This window comes from Cyanistes caeruleus, chromosome 13, assembly GCF_971803275.1.
Source record: "Cyanistes caeruleus chromosome 13, bCyaCae1.hap1.1, whole genome shotgun sequence".
Classification (NCBI taxonomy): domain Eukaryota; kingdom Metazoa; phylum Chordata; class Aves; order Passeriformes; family Paridae; genus Cyanistes; species Cyanistes caeruleus.
In genome coordinates, this window is record NC_141713.1 from 9,649,712 (window position 1) to 9,661,927 (window position 12,216).

A 12,216-nucleotide genomic window follows, 5' to 3' on the forward strand; every position below is an offset into this window, starting at 1 on the left:
TTGCTCATAATTTGGGTTTTTCATGGGCAGAAATATTTTGCTTTAGGAAACTCTTTCAGTGTCCCGTTATCCTAATATTGCAATAGCTGCTATTGGAGTTAGAGAACTGGTGTTTGTGAAGATTACAGTTCCTTCAAGGTGACTCATTTTAAAGGTGTTATGAAAAATGTTAGTTTCTGGAGAAATAAGTCTAAATTCTGAATTCTGTTTGTTTAATGGTTTTCACCTGAGCCCCTTATTTTCTCAGGCATTTGGGCAGCCGTACATTGCCTCTTTCCTTACTTATCTTCTCAGTCTTCACAGGCTGATTTTGTTTTACTCTTCCATCAGTTTTGGTTCACCCCTCCCTGCTGTTAGATCTGCTCTTGCCCAGTAGAGGGGTGCCGTGTCTTGCAGAAAAATTAAGGCAGAGCAAACCAAAACAAAGTGTTAGTGGTTTGTCTTTGGGAGTTTTCCCTCTTACTCCCTAAACTTCTTATTATAAGTAGAAAACAGCAATAAAAAGACTGAGGAGTTCTGTATTTATAAATTACATTTAGAATTGGATGCTGCAACAGCCGTTATAATTTTTTTTTGAAAGCTTATATACTCTGTTGAATTAATGTATTTCAATACACTTTCCTGTGACTTCAGACACAGCCTGAGGGAGGAGCTGTGTGGACAGATACAGTCCCTCAAGTACAGGATGATACATGCAGAGTGGTTGTGTAAGTAACACTGGGGTGTTACCGTATAGAATCACAGAATCTTATCTGACAGTCTCTTATGTCAATGTTTTTTGTGCTGTCTTCCAATTATATCCCTAATACCTTGGTTGTGGATTTATGTAACCTGGTAAAATGCCTGGGATGGAGGAACTGCTGGTCCATTGTATATCAAAAGAGGTAGAGAGGAGCTAAGAAACTTGTATGACCAAACAGTGCCAAAACTGTGATTTAGGCCTAGGTCCTGCAAGTTTTGCATTGAAATCCTAGCTTGTCAACTGTTTATTCATGAAAGTAGTAAAGTGTATTTAATTCTATTAAAAAAATGTGGTAGCAAATATCCCTTACTCCAGCAGAGTATGTTTTAATAGAGCAGAGCTTTGTGATATTGTAAGAAGCTTCTTCCAAGAATTACAAAACACTTTACAGATCCCTGCTCAAAATGAATTCTTATTTCTGGACCAATTTAAAAACATGGTGGTGCCGGTGGCTGCCTAACTTTTACCTGTTGATACCTGCTTTATCCACATGCATTAAGCTACATGATTACTCAACTATTGAAATCAAACACTGTCCTCTTTCCCTAATGCATGGTCTGACCAATTCCAGTAAAATTCATCTAATGGTGATTTAATGTCTGACTGCTTGCAGACCTGTGCTGTCAGTGCAATTTTTAAGTAAAATTAAGTTAAACATTAGCAAAATAGAGGTTATCTGAATAAATTTTATGCCAGTCTTACAGCATAGAAGAGTCATAGTCTTTCATCCACTCAGTTATATTTATTTTCTAAAATACAGCTTTGAAAGTCTGTTTCATTGTAGTAGTGTAATATACTAATTAAGGATATTTAATTGTACCCTCTGAAACTGCCTCTTTGCTCTTTTTCTTTCAATCCACTCCATTTATCATCTGCAGCACATTCCTTTCTCCCCTTTTAGTCCCAAGTGTTTCTAACTCCTCATTTCTTTGGATATCATCAGTCTAAATAATCCTGGATAATTGACAACTTTGTCAATAACTGGCAGCAGCAATTTAGCAGAAAGCACAGTTTAATATCTTCCTGCTTCCAGGAAGATAAATACACCTGATCTTCCTGCTCAGTACTTCACATCTCATTCTTGTTCCCACTCTCATAATGTTTATTTGCATGTGTAAAACTTGAACCAGCTGAGTTTTTAATACTTTTTTTCTGCATTACTTCTACCTACTGTATTCCCCTCTTAATGTTTTAACCTTTATCCTGGGAGGATGATTCATTGCAATTTTTGACAGGTTTAAAAATGGGCTTCTCTTGTCTCCTTTGGGGAACACAGTGCTTTATCCTCCTGTAAAACCTGTCCTGGTTGTTACTCTCTAGGAGGGGGCTGCACTTGAGGCAAAGTGCTTTTAATACAACTGAGGCACAATAAAAAAAGCTGCTGAAGAAATGAAATGCTTGCCTGAAAGGAGGAGTCTTGTACTTCTCTGAGATATTGGGAATTTGTTTCTTTCTGGTCCCTTAGGTATTGGCTTCTCAAGTAATTGTTACTGAGCTGTGACAAATTTTCTTTCATCTATAAATGCTGCATTTATTTGTTCTTCCAAGAGCTGGGGAAGTTAGAGTGATGATTTTTCCACTGTGCCATCTTACTACAGCCTGAGGGTGAGTTTTTGGAATATTGTTTAAATAACATTCTGAGTTTCCATATCTGAAGTATGGCAGGTGAAAAGGGAAATATATTGAGTATCAGTTCAGCAGTTGGTCACTATAGAAACGTGCTGTAAAGAGAGCAGTTAGCCATGGATCCAAGGAAAAAAGAGCAAACAACAGAGGGTCAAAGCCTCATTTCATGCTGCTCTGATAAAGCAGTCATCTGCCTTAAGAGAATAACCAGGGTTACTACAATTCTGGGGTGATTGTCATTAAGTTGATTTTTTCTAATACCTCGTAGGTGTGCAGTGCATGTGGGAAGGGCTGCAGCAATGCTGTTCCTTTGGCCAGCTTTTGTTGCTGTAATGCTTTGCAAACCAGGATGCACTGAGGCATAATTTATAACAAATTTCTAAGCTCTCAAAATGTCTTAGTACATACTTTGTGCCCAGCTGTGTGACAGGGGCATTGCCAAGTTGAATTTTATGAAACAAGCTATTTGTGTGGAACCTTTTTTTTTCCACCAGTACTACTTTCCAAAGCTTGTCTTAAAATCTGTGAAGTTTTTTGCTTCCTTTCTGCTGTTCAGAAGGTCTGTGGGGTTACATTTGATGGAGGTATCAGCACATATGGTCAGCCCCAGCACCTTCCTACCACATCTGGGTGCTTTTGCTGCCTCCCACCTTCAGTTCTGCTGCTGCTGTTGCAGGTAAGTGCCCTTCAGCAGGACCAGGCTCTCTGGGGTTGTTTCTGCTCTCTATTTGACACATCAGCATTGTTGCTGATGCTTATCTCCTTAGATGCCACCACATTTTCTGTTCTTTGGGCCTGACAGCCCTTAGAGATGCATTCATTAAGGAAGGAGGGAAAAGACTTTGTGATACAATCTTTGCAATCAGAGGGCAAACCTGTCCCTTCCAGTGAGGCCCTATGGCAGCTCTTTGTAGCCTCCTGGCATTTGCCCTTTAATGAAATGTCTCCTTTTGTCTCCAGTCAATCTGACAGCAATCAGCCAGCACGTATGTGAGGTCATGTTCCTGCTATGAGGAGAGATTGCTGGTACCTACTCAGATACACTTCTGAACAGGCAATTTTCTTCAGTTTCTTAACTGCCTTTTTACAATGGAAGTGCAAACTGTTACTAATAAACCTGATAGGTTTATGGGTTTTGAGGAGATTTTTCCTTTTTGTTCGAAAAACTTGATTAAGCTAATCACTGACTGAATATAAATGCTAATACATAGAGAGAACCAGCCAGGCAAATTGCACTTGGCTAATTTCACTTAATGAGAATGTCTGATTCTGTTCAGTCACTTCCTCCCTGAGTTAGGGTTCAGCTGCTAAAGCAGACCCAGGAGCTTTTTGTTAAATATTTTTAAAAGATGATCAGCTTATAATAATGTTCTCAAAGTCTATGACTTCTGTTTGCTGTGATTGCTGTGACGTATCAACTAGAATAATTTTTTTCCTTTATTTAATATCATGCCAGACAATATTTCTGGCAGGAGATAAATGCAAAAATAGAACATCTGAAAACATGAATTTGACAATAGCTGTTGTTAAATTGTGGATGTAAGGCAAGGCCTGTCTTTCAGTAGTCAAGTGCCTGTGTGTATAAAAGCAGGGAAAGTATAAGATATAATTAAACACTACTTTCAATAGTCTGAAGAGTATATAATCCTAAATACACAAAAACAAATGAAGTGATCCTGTCAGAGGAAATGTTGCTATACATTTTATGCACTTAAAGACAAAAAGAATGAGTAATACCAGAGCTTGCCATAAGCTGTTCTGCCAGCTTTATGGGACCACCTTTGCAAATCTGAATTTGAAAGGGTTTTTTTCACTGATCTTACTGTAAGGTAGGCCTCCGCAGGAAACCTATAGAAAACCTTTGGATTCTCAGCTGCATATAATTCCTGCTCACTTCAGTGAGCCAACTTGGTATTTTGACCTTTGGGGAGGAATTTAATGAAGTGCTCCAGATTTTACACACTTGGACTTCCAAACCTAATAAGCAAATCCTGTTAGCTCATTTTCAGGACTTAGTGATCTTCAGGCTGGGTTTTAGGCTTTGCCCTGTGATTATCCAATGTTACCTTGATCAGACCATCTGAAGAAACAGACCTTATTTGTTTTATATATTTATATATTTATATATATGTATTTGTATATTTGTTTATATAACAGGTTAACTTCTCAAATCAAAAAATAAAGAAAATAAAACATGATGGGGAGGCGTGGAATAATTTGGTGAAGGGTAATTTATTGGGCTAGGAGCAATTTTACTGGGTTTATGGGCTTTGCAGGCTTGTCCTGCATGTCCTTCTAAACTCTGCTGGGAGGGAAGATACACATAATAGAGGATGTGATAGACTCTTGATGTTTTATAGCACCTCCTCTGCTGTTTAGCACTCAAGTGAGAAGGGGAAAAAAATCCTGTCTGGTTTTCAAAGAGTGTAAATCTAATAATTTACAATATAAGTTTCACAGTTATTTCTTACTGGCAATCTGTGAATCTAGGTGGTAGAAGGATATTACCTATGGCCCTTTTAGTGTGACTCCTGAGTCTTACCAATCTGAAATTTTCAAACAGGAAAGATTCATCTTCTAAAAAGATATGTGCATGTGAGGGCCATTGATGTGAAATATGGAAAGAGCATTTATTGATGAGTTTGTTATTGAGAGTTGTGTGGGTTAAAATACAAATTCAGATGAAAAAGCTGATGAACTGCTCATCTATTCTACCTTCCCATCTTAGGTAAATTGATTCTACAAAGGCAGCTACATCTTGCCAATATTTTTTTGTGTTGGTGGTTGAACTGTTACTGCTCGCAGCAAGGCAGGCCTAACACTCTGTAATTGCTGTGAGAGGCTGGACAACTGCAGCTCCTGGCTCTTGTCTTACCTGCAGAGCTTTGTCCAGAGTGTTGTGCAATCTCCCACAGGTTCACCTGAGGCTGAATTGGCAGTCCTGGGAGCCCAGCCTGCAGCTTTTGCACCGGGAGGAGCTGCTGCCAGAAATGCTCAGCCAGGTTAGTGGATATGGTGAGCTGGCTCTGCCGGGGAAGAGAACTCTGGACTGTATTAAAAAATATTTCAAAATACAAGACATGCTCTTCCGTGTCAGAAAAGAAAGTGTTAAGATGGTAATTAAAGATTAATTTTAACTTGGAAAAATTCATGGCCATCATTGGCACCTTTCACCTTGGAATTTCATACCTAGCCTCTCTGCTGCATGGATTGTCACTGCTGGAAAAAGTGCAAATACCAAAAGAGGATGACACTTCACAGTTTAAGTGAAATCACTTGAGAATGGTTAAATCAGGTTTTCTGATTAACTGACTCACTTGATAGTGTAGTGCATGAGACTGCAAACACTTATTTTCCTTTGCTCTGCTGTCTGTGAACAGCACTGAGCAGAAGAGACACCCGTCTGTCTTCCAGATTACATGCTTTCTCCACAAAGGAGCCTTTGGTCTACTGCTACATGCTTGTTCAGTTTCAGAGGATAAATACAGCCCACAGTTTTAGAGGATAAATAAATCTGTGACTTCTTAGTTGCAACAAAAAAGTATGACTGGAGGCAGGTTTGGCAACAGAGAATAAGCGATCGAGGCTGTCACAAATGCTGGATTGGCAGCAGAGGAGATAACTATATTTAAGGGTTTTAGAGAAGAGCTTGTCCTAAACAATAAGGTTTCAGCCAATTGTAGAGAGTAGGACTGCTGATTATCCCATATGCCTTATGTGTCCATTTTCATCAAGGAAAGAATCTTTTCAAAAGAAAAGTGTCAGCATTCTAAAGTAAGAAAATAAGAGTATATAAACAAGGTATAGCAACCTCTGTGTTTTGCCCCTATTCTCCATTCTTTTCTGTTTATAATAACCTACAAATTCTCCTTCTAGATTAGGTGGGGGTTCTTGGAGATGCACATTCCTCTGTTCCTTTGGTAAAGCTTAAAATCTCTTGTTGCCCCTGTAATACAAATAATAATATGAGCATAATCAAGGTTGTATTTGTTTTGTGATTATTCTGAACACTGGAGAATAACAGTAATTATAATACCATTAAATAGTAATGGAAAAAGATTTAAGAGTGAGACTCCTGGAATGAGATGAAAATCTTACTCAGTTTTCTTCAGTACTGCATTGCATTCCTCTCTTTTATGGCAAAAAGAGGAACCTAAACTGATTTCTGGAATGGTAGGGATCAAAAGTGCCATGTAAAAGACAGGATTGTGTGGGGAAAACTTAACAGAAATTAATTCAGTTACAATAATTCTTTTCCTGTCATTTTGGCAGTGCAGTAGTGGTCAGAGACAACTGCATTTAGAGCTCAGAAACAGGAATATAAGTGTGAAGAAAACAACTCTTCCATATACCTGTATACCTCTCACCATGCAATCTGATTGCTTTATGAATCCACACAGCCGGTGTTTTCTTGGAGTGTGTGGATGTGAAAGCAGTATGTGATACGGCTCTGTGACCCAGATCTTTGCTCCATGAAACAATACTCATTCCCTGTGATTTGTACAAGGTGCTGTGAGGTGGTATTTATCTCCAGTCTCCTTTCATAATGTGTTCATAGTGTAAAGCTCCTGTCACATGCTTGAAACTTTGTGTAATCCAAGGGATAAGGACACTGTCCATCTGGAAGCCAGTAATAGAATTTTGTGATAACTCTTATTGGCAATATCCCTTGGGGCCAGAGGTGTCTGTGTGGGTTCTGTGCTTTGCATGTAGGATAGACCAGCTCCAAGGAGCCTTGCAGCAGCTGTGAGGCCATTGCCTTGCCCTTGCTTTGGGATGGGTATGTTCCAGGGAAAAACAGATTTCTTTTGTGCAGTTTAGTCTGCCTGCTTTGTCGTGTGTCAGCCACAGTGTGTACACTGGGCCCTGATTATACAGTGTCTCTGTGGCTGTTGCAGTGTTGACAGTGATCATTTGTGAGGGAGAGATGATATACATGACCCTGGTTAATGATCCTCTTAACACACAGTGCTTCCAGTCCAAACTGGAAGACAGCATCCAAGGAGGAGGACAGCCTATGCATGATAAATACCTCTTCTGCTGCACAGTCAGAGTAGGCTCATCACAAATGTGAGAAATGGAACCTCATTTTCCTTGATCTTTTCAATTCCTTGTTAGTACCTTTCACAGAGGAAATAATGTTCTTTGTCAAAATCATTATTATTTAAAGCCATATAAATTTGAAAACTTTCAGAAAGTTACAAATGTGAATTAAAATACCCATATTAGTTGTTTCTTCGGTATATGATCTTTGGTTTCTTCCTTTATTTCCTGCTGTCTATAGTGAAGTTTCCTGAAAAAGAGTCAATGAAGAGAATTTATAAACTGAGTTTAGTATAATCACAGTCTGGCTTGTATCAGTATTCAGGATGTATTGCTTATCCTAATCTGAAGTGATGTGTTAATTTGTCTTGGAATTGGGTAAGATGTGGACACAGAGTAAACAATTAAATTAATTAAATAAAATCATAACTACAGACCAGTGATTCTGCTACAGTGTTTTGCTAGTTAAAACAGGAGTTCCTGCTGTTCCTGCATGGGAATGTGCAGTTTGTCAGCTGCTGGCAGACCATCAGCCCTGTTACCAGAGTGTGCCCAGCTCTGCCTGCAGGCTGGCAGTGCCCCGGCCCCGGTGTGGCACTGCCCCACCCAGCTGTGATGCAGATGTTTCACACATAAGATCCTTCATGTGGTATAACATTTGTTTAGGCTCTCAGCATGCTGCAGTGCACTGACTGCTCCTATATATTTATGTCTGTTATGCTCATAGAAAAAAATGTGGTTTATTTAGCAGCTTAATCCATAGGAATTCAAATAAATTCTTCTCTTTCAACCCTTTCTTGTTTTCAAGTCCGCAGTGTTCTCCACCCTGTCTGTATTAACCCAGGCAACTCCCAGTGAGGTGTCAGTGGTTTTTATTACCTACAGTAATTTTCTTTGTTTAATAACCTTCCCTCAGCTTTTGAAACTGAGGCACTCTTGTTTAATTTACTGAGATTGTATTATTAAGCTCCTCTTGTCTTTTAAAAGCAGTGGTAGGGGTGCTCCATGGAGGTGTTGGTAGGTGCTGTAAGGATGCTGAACTCAGCTGGGATCTCTGAATAAGCTGTTTTTATCCCAAATGGTGCAGACAAAAATACTACAAAGTCACTGCCACACATGAAGTTCCACAATGAAGCTGTCCCAAAATAACCAATCCATAGCTGATGATAAACAGTGTAGTGGGTGAAGAGCTCTCAGGCTTAAGCTATTGTTGAGAGAAGGAATTGGCAATGAGCTCCAGGGGTTCAAAGAACAGCTTTCAGAGGGAATCCTAGTAGCAGAAAATATGAAGAATCTGAGAAGGTTTTCTGAGCCATGTCTTGGGTGGCATGGTTAGGGACAGGTTCCACCTTTTCAAACGTAGTATGGGAGGTGTGATGGGAAGAGACAGAAGCTGTTCATCAGCCCATGTTCCTGGCACTGCTGTGTGCATTATGTTCAGCCAGAGAGCAGCTGAGTGTGGACAGCTTTGAATCCAAAGTCACGACAGGACCTGCTGGGATGTCTAGGATCCTCCCCCAGACCATTAATGAGAAATAGATGCCATATGGAGGAATTCTTTTGCCAACGGTCTGTGATGCTGTCTTTGTCTTCCAGTTCTCATCAATTACAAATTACTTTTAAATAGATTTTTATTTTTACCTTCAGTTATATGATTTAATCTTCTCAGCTACTAAGGACACTGACCTTCCAGTAGACTCTTCTAGAATTAAGCTTTATTTCTGATAAGAGACTTTTTTTACAATGGCTGATCTGTCACTGTCACTCTTCCATTCCTCCCATCACCACTGTATTTTCATTTCTTTTCCTATAGGTGCAAAGAACAACTTTACATTTTATGTTTTTGAAACTCAGATGTTTAACTATGTAATTTTAGTTGTTTGCATTAACATTTTTGCATCCATCTGGGTTTTTTTTAAAAAAAGCAAGCACTGTAATACTTCTAAGTATTTTGAATACTTAGAATTTTGCTCATCTTTGGTGTGACTGTATGGTGTGTGTGAGAATGTTTATAAAATCAATTAAGTATACAAGAATAGCACATTCAAAACAGTAACTGTCACAAGTTTTATTGATGTGAAATATAGTTTGAGTAGATTGTCCCCTTGTTTTTAATTCACCTCTATATAATTCAGTGTTAACTGTTACGTTGGACTACCCACACCTCTTAGCTACAAAGAGGCTGTGTTTATGCTATTTAAATTTTTAAGGCCTTTTCTACTATACTCATAGGATTAGGATTACTTATATATATTCTATATGACTGTGGAGTGACATAAAGACACTTTAAAACAAGTCACTGCCTTCATAGTATCTTTGGGTATAGTTAAAAAAAAATATTTTTAAATCAACAAACAAATGAATTTGTTCACCAGAATGTTTCTAATACATTGTGTTGCAACATACAGACCCCAGCTGAGATTTTTACACCATACCTATGCTTTATATGAAGTAGCTGCTGCCTAGTAGGTTTTGTAGCCAAAATGCAAAGCACAGAAGAGGAAAACAAGGCAGAGAACCACAGTTTTACAGATGGAAGCTGACACGTAAAAGCATTAAATGTGGTTCATAGCTGAGCATGTAACATGCATGTCTGGTTCTATTTTTGAAAACATCCTTTTCACTTTCTTTTTAGTTCTGGAAGAATGACTGGAACTAACTGTGGCAAAATTTTCTTTTTAGAATTTTAAAGTAGCTTTAAGAGTTCTTGTCTTCAGAAGTGCTCAGAATATGAGAAACTAGGAAAACAGCTATATCTGAAATAAGCAGCCTGGTGCCAGGAAGTGGCAGGGATAGGAAGGCTGTAAAAACAGTATCAGATTAAAAAAAATTTAGGTCAGTAGTAAGAATATGTCTAATGCAGGTATGGAGAGAAGTAAGATTAGGCTTAGCTTTTATTATGTAGCACTAAATCCATTTTGTCTCTAAAAACTAAAATCCTTCTGGGTGGGGTCTAAAGTGCTTCTTCAATTGGATTTACCCAGACTGCAGGATATGTAATAAACTGTGATTTGTTTATTGTCCCTTGGATCTGTCCTCCTTACTTAAGGACTTAAGCCATGCCAGTGTAATGAGCCAGCTGCTTAACTGCTACCAGATTCTGCATCCTGCCAGCTTGTTCTATGATGGGAAGGTCCCTGGGGTCTGTGGAGGAAGGAATTTTCTTTGTTGTTGGGGTTTTTTTTAATTTAGTTGGTTTTTGGTTTTTGTTTCCCACCCTCCCGGCTGTGATGTGGCCATAAAGTCACTTGATGACCAGCAGTCAAATCTCAGCATTTACTCCCTTTTGCAGGATACCTGGGAAAACAGCCATGAAAGAATCATTTAACTCAGCCATGCTGCTTCCCTTCATTACCAGCCCTGTAACAACACCTCTCCACTCCCATTTTCTCTTAGAATATAAAAAAAATAAATTACTCCTGATGGAAGTATCCTCTGAGCCACAAGCCTGGAGAAATAGGATTTGCTCATGTTGGCAATTTAAGGTAAAGCTCCTTTCCATTCTTACAGGAGTTTAGCTGGGGTTTAGAGGAGCATATGGGTACCCCAGGCTTGATGCTCCCTCAGCTCACTTCAGAGCTTGAGTTTCAAGTGTGTGGCTTGTAAATGAGTAATATGAGCTTCATCTGAGGAGAATGTGTGTCCCCACAGAGCTCTTGCACTGAACTGATCTAAACTCCAGAGGTTTTGTATGCTGTATTTAAATGCTCATACCATTAAAACCACTGAAGCAGTATTCTTGAATGTACTTTGGTTTAGGTCTCAGTGGCCTTCATAAATCAAGATGACATGGTGACTGAAAACCAGGCCTTTGCTGTGGAAAAAATAATTTTCTTGTTACGTAAAAAGATATGTAATCATTTGGGGCTGGTTGCTTTTGGCAATTACTACTGTAATTATATTTTTCTTGAGCACATTTTCAGCAGAAAAATGATCATTTCAAGGATTTCTTCAGAAACAAACATCAGGCATGACTTTGGACAAAAAGCATCCACTTTCTGATCATGTTAAACATGGCCAAAAGCTGTGTGAAATGTCTTACAATATAGTTAGGCTTTTAACTTTTACCTCAGCAGTACTGATTATAATCTTAAGTATATAATTTATGTGGATATATAAGTACCATATTGCCTTTCCTCACACAGAACAAAAGCAAGAAAAAGCTTAGTGTCTTAATAATTCTTTTAACATGTAACACGCTTCTGTTTGAAGATTCTGCTTGAATCCTTGAAGGTTTTTTTTTCATGGGTGAGATTGAGCTTTAATTATTTTTGTAGTTCTATAACAAATAACTAAGTTATTTTCATGACTTTAACTCATTTCTTGAATAGATAAGGTTTTTTCTTCAAACAGTGAGCAGAAGCAGTTTTGATCCTTGTTACTGAGATACCTTTTATTAATGAAGCAAAGTTTGAATTATACAATATACAATATCCCACAATAAAAAGGAGACCATACTTGGGGGGGAAAAGTCAGCTGCTAAAGTGTGATTTGATTAAAGAAAAGGTATCTCTGTGTTAGGATAAAGACAACATTCATTTTTTTTTTCATTCTAGTCACAAATGACACAGAAGTTATGCACTGAGGATGATGATATGATTTCTCCTGTTATGTGTTTATTAGACTTGGATTAAAATGTAAGTATTAGCAACTTTCACCATCTCTTGTAATAAATGTGCATTTTAACAGGTCAGGGTACTTAGTCAGGGTGAGCTGTACTGAAATAACACTTCAGCATCGCTGTTTCACACAAGCAAATGAGGACTGACAACCACTAAGTGCAGTCCAGGCTTTCTGAAGAAAAA